Below are 5,522 nucleotides of genomic sequence, written 5' to 3' on the forward strand. Positions count from 1 at the left end.
GAGCATTTTTAACATACACACACACGCACGCACACACACACACACAAATATATATATATATATATATATATATATATATATATATATATATATATATATATATTATTCATAAGTTATGCTATGTCCTTTGGAACTCAATTTCTTAAAAAAGAAAAAAAATGAATGAAAATGCATAGGCGAAAACAATTATTTTTTTTTTTTTCAAGGAGAGGGAGAGGTCATGGTGAAACCTCCAAACATTTAGTATCTCTAAAAAAGCCCTGAATGTGCTCTGTACAGAACATCCAGACTTAAAACTGCACTGTTAAAAATTAGCAGCATTTCACAATAATTAACAGTATTATTTTACAGTAACTTGTTGTAATTAAGTTTCCCTGTAATATCCCAATGAATACCTGTAAGAACTACAGTATCCTTGGATTTTACAGCATTTAACTCTTATTTTACAGTAAAATCTTGCAATTTAAAACCTACTGTTATATCACAACAAGGTCTGTAATATCACAGCAACACAGGGAAAAAAATAAGGATTTCACAGCAGTAAATAGTATTATTACAGTGAAATATTGTATTGAAATATGCCTTTGGAAGTCACATGACATAACCGATCTGTTTTGAATTGAAAGCGCCATCGTGTTCCTCTTCTATTCCGGGCTGAATGGAGAAGGTGAGCAGTATGCATGTTTGCAGCACTTACACCCATGTTATTTTAATATAATTATAATATATACTTTCAAATAAACGTTTATCGCATGACACAGTTCACATTTTGTTAGCAAGTGCCCGGAATTGTTGAAAGTTCTCTCACAGCATTTGCTAATAGTAGTAACTTAATGTTAGTTATGACGAGAGTTTCGCTATAATTTTGAATGTCAATATCACCGTTAAGACAAATCTGGTATTTGTAAAGTTTATAAAACCAGTAATGGGACAAACTTTACTATTTATGTGTGCACATTTCTGTAATTAGTCAAGGTTATCATAGATTAGCAGGGCTAACCGTTAGCTGTTTAACTTTAATAACTTAGTGATTCAAACGGTCCATGAATTATTATTTTTTTCCAGCAGATATCCTAGTTACAACATGACTGAGCTAACTTGAGTAAGTTAGTCTCACGTTGTGTTCGACAACGGGAGGGTTTTAACACTAGGGTTCCCACTTGTCCTGATATGAATGAATAATAATTGTAAAAGTTGTAAATGCAATTTACATTGAGTTAGCAATCTCAAAGTGCTACAGAAAAAAAAACACTATATATATATACCACTATCATTTTTGACATACAGCTAAAATTAAATTACAATGATAAATGATCATAATCTGCATTCAAACTGAAATTCTTATTGTTGGTTGCCTTTGTGTAATTCTCCTTTTTCTTTCCTTTTCTTAGTTCTTTCCTTTAATTAATCCTTACATTAGCTGTACGCTTCTGTCATAGGTGCCACAATGGTGACATGTTTTCTAATTATCCCACCCACATTTTCAGGAGCCATCCAAAATCATTTGGCGACATTGGCAAGCACGGTGATACTGCTGGAGACGGATGTCACTCTCTTCTGCAACAAGTAAAAACGAGAGTGGAGTACAAAAATAGGAATAAAACTCTTGCTCAACGCCGCAGAGAAAGAAGACCGCTCACTGGAATGGCAGGAGAGGCCAGACTGGCAAGAGGTCCTGTTGACCAATACGGGTATGTGGCAATATGTATGTGGCAATATACATGTAAAGTCTGTCAATATTTGTTCGAAAGCATTGTATATGACAATGAATAACCCTGAAACAGGACAAAACATACTTTTCTCTTGACTAGTTTATTGACACTTTGACATGTACTCTTTTCACAGCAATCATGTTGCGATGTTAATAGTGTAGTAAACACAGGTGTAATGACCTGTGATTATGGCCTTGTTCCATTTAGGATTTATCTGAGCCAGGGTGCTGATATTGTGCATAGTGGCTCTCTGGCATGCATAGTTGTGGTACACTAAATACATTGACCTTAAAGGGATATTCCACCATTTGGGGAAATAAGAAAATTTTCCACCTCCCCTTGAGTAAAACAATTGATTTTTACCTTTCTCCCGTTCATCCAGTCATTCCCTGAGTTTGGCGATACCATGTATAGCTCCAGCCTAGCATAGATCATTGGATCGGATTAGACCATTAGCATCTCGCCCTCAAAGTGACTAAGATTTCAAGAATTTTTCCTATTTAAAAGTTGTCTTTTCTCAAGTTAGAACGTGCAATAAAAGTAACGGAAAATGAAATGTGGCGATTTTCTAGGCTGATTTGACATGGAACTATACTCTCATTCTGGTGTAATAATCAAGAAACGTTGCTAACTTACCATGGGCGCAGTGATATCACCCAGCAAGAGACAACTTTTAAATAGGACAAATTCCTGAAATCTTAGTCACTCTGCGGGGGAGATGCTAATGGTCTAATCTGATCCAATGATCTATGCTAGGCTGGAGCTATACATGGTATCGCCAGACTCAGGGAACTGCTGGATGAACGGGAGAAAGGTAAAAATTAATTGTTTTACTCAAGGGGAGGTGGAAAATGAGCTTAATTCCCCAAATGGTAAAATATCCCTTTAATTAGTTTGATAAAATACACCTGTGTTTACAACACTATTACACTGTAACATTTTATTATTTTATTATGTTACACTTCTGTGGGATGGATCTATTTAGACAGTCACAACAGGGAATCAAACTGCTGACCCTTCAGTCATGAGACGACTTGCTCCACCTTCTGAGTTATAACCGTCCCCAATAGTATTGTTACTCTGTGATGCCCACTCCTAGGTGTGTCAGGTGGGGCCCAGCAGATTTGCCAGAGGGGGAGACCGAGGCAACGTTGGAGAATATAAAGAGGGATCTGCTGAACATCTACTAAGGCATGCCATCTACTGTCTTTTGGGGTAATTTTGTTTAGAATTTAGTAATTGGTCAAAATCTGAACACTGTGTGTGTTGGGCGGCTACAAGACCAAATTGTTACTTGGGTACTAACAATACATTTGTATGTCTGTATACACAGAGGAAGGAATGAGTGGGGCAGAGAGAGCAGAGCCAATGATGGAAAAGACATACGTCATCCTGCGGAAATACCTTAACAAAGTGCCTGCTGCAGCGATGTCTGAGATCAAACAGGAATGGCCATTTCTCTTCTCTCAGAAATGCCTATTCTCGCACTTTGGCCTCCTGACGGACGTCGATGTCCTTCAGAAGCTACAGGAGGCAATTAGTCGACGAGGACAGACCATCCCGGATTACTGTGCAACACTGGACAACCCCAAGATCCGTGATGTTCTGGCCTGCTATGATCCAGACTCTGACAAGGCTGCCTGCATTCTGCTGCTCCTAATGTCGTACTTCAAAGAGCCGAAAGAGAGTTTGATTCTTGAAGTTGATGTAAGATTTTTTATTCAAATATTTAAAATGCAAAATGAGTGATTACATTATCAACATTTACCTTGCATGATTTACTACCTCTGACCAATGAACAATATTTATCCTTTATCCTAAATCCATGCTATTGTGTGTTAACTATGTTACAGCCATGTGCCACTGCTGTGGACGTCAATACTGCAGAACTCCCCGGAACCCCCTGCTTGATCATTCAAGGTAATGTTACTTTGATCTAGTATCAACATTTCTAACTCATTATTTTGTTTTCATTCTAGAAATCTAAATGACCACAATAAATAATAATTACCTTTGTATATAATGTTGTATCTGTTAATTTCAGGTGACATGATGAAGCCCTCTGGATGGCTTATATCCATCGTGGGACATGTCGTGATGGGCCCACACTCTTTATTTTTACATGGAATAGCTGCTTTCTTCAGCAGCTATTGCGTATTCAACCTTGAGTATCCTACCGCTGGATCTTCGACGCTGGGGTTCATTCAAAGGTATTTTATAAAGATCACATTTATAATCTTGTAATTCACATTATAGTACAGGCTTCCAACTCAATGATTGTCTTGAGGTCGAAAATGCTGACAAACGAGGTACATGAGGCTAGCCTGGTGAGACCATCCTGATCTCGCAAACTCATTCAATTTCGCTCTGCCGATCAGTCTGGGTTTCTACACGTTATTCTGACAAATACCTGCTGGTCCAATCACAGCTATTTATTTTGTTTTGCTACCTCTCATAGTAAAAAAAAAAAAATTATGGCGAGAGTAAGATCTAACAAGTTTTTAATTATAAATCTATTAGGGTTTTATGTGGAGAAAAAGCACAGCAAAAAGCACACCTTGATAAATGCTGTCTGCAATACATACCGTAAAGGCCCGTTCACACCAAGCATGATAACTATAAAGATAACGATAAAGATATAGTTCTAAATATCGTTCTCAATATTTAAGAATAGCAGAGTCCACACTACAACTATAACGATAAAGGCATAGAGAAACGGTATCGTTGGAATCATTTTCAGAACGATTTTTTTCCAGCTGATGAACGATACAAACATTGACATCCAATCAGCACCCTGCTATAACTAGCTCGAGGATTTAAAGCGGCAGACACATTTGCGCTCAGAATAAACAGACGATATCGTTTGCTGGTGTGGACGCTAATATCAATATCTTTATAGTTATCTTTATAGTTATCGTTCTTGGTGTGAACGGGGCTTAGGTCTATTTAAAACTGAAACTATCTTTGCTTATTAACAGATGCTTCCTGGGCATCAATCCTGAAAGAGGCTCAAAGACCAAGAAGCGGACAACAATGAACCCTCATGTGAGCACCCTTTTGAGGAAACTTATTGACTCTGAGTGGGCATCATAGTTTTTTTTTTTTTGCAGCAGTAGTTGTCAGGCTCAGTTTTGAGTAGCCTTGTTCTTTTTGTAATTTTTCAAGACAACTTTGCACTACAAGATTTTTACACAATGCTGTTGCGTGTGGACTCATTATAATGTTTGAGACTGAAAGGAGCAAACTGCTGTACAATTTAAAAATATTTTTTTGTTAATAAATATGCCATTGGGCTAACGTTGACTTTACCTCAGAGTTGTTTGTTGGGGGGGGGGTACAATGATTGTAAATTCACTGTAAATGGAAGCTTCATCTGCATTACTTTTACTGTAAGTTATTGGACAATTTTAGCATGACTTCCACAGTATACATTGTAAATTCACAGTAAATTACTGTCAACTTGTACATTACTTTTACAGTACACACTGTAAAAGTACAGGGCCTTGTTGTAATGATGTACAGCAAAAGATTGTAATTCCCCAGTGATGTACTGTAATATCACAGTAATTGCTGTGTCATTGAAGCTGTGAAGTTACAGTATACAGTTGTGCTTTTACAACAATGCATTGTAATATCACATATATAAAATTACAGTAAATTGCTGTGACTATGTTTCACAGTATATTGCTGTAATCCTTACTGTGAAAGTCATGCAAAATTTATCTAATTATTTATTGTAAATTTACAACGAAAAATTTTCCAGTGTGGGACATGTTTAGTCTCAGAGAAATTCACTAAAATAGAATGTCC

At 36.9% G+C, this 5,522-nt stretch overlaps 1 long non-coding RNA gene across 3 annotated transcripts; it reads left to right on the top strand.

The window, feature by feature from the left end:
- Nucleotides 1-290: 290 nt before the first annotated feature.
- On the top strand, nucleotides 291-4,868 carry LOC132100134 (uncharacterized). 3 transcript variants are annotated; one of them, XR_009423089.1, is made up of 6 exons: nucleotides 291-667; nucleotides 1,066-1,102; nucleotides 1,488-1,691; nucleotides 2,812-3,632; nucleotides 3,757-3,922; nucleotides 4,691-4,868. It is a non-coding gene; the product is annotated as an uncharacterized LOC132100134 (long non-coding RNA). The 3 variants fall into 3 exon arrangements; XR_009423090.1 differs by having other exon boundaries at nucleotides 1,069-1,102; XR_009423088.1 differs by lacking the exon at nucleotides 291-667 and having other exon boundaries at nucleotides 678-1,102.
- The last annotated feature ends 654 nt before the right edge of the window (nucleotides 4,869-5,522 follow it).

The sequence above is a fragment of the Carassius carassius genome, chromosome 2 (assembly GCF_963082965.1).
Source record: "Carassius carassius chromosome 2, fCarCar2.1, whole genome shotgun sequence".
NCBI classification, from domain to species: domain Eukaryota; kingdom Metazoa; phylum Chordata; class Actinopteri; order Cypriniformes; family Cyprinidae; genus Carassius; species Carassius carassius.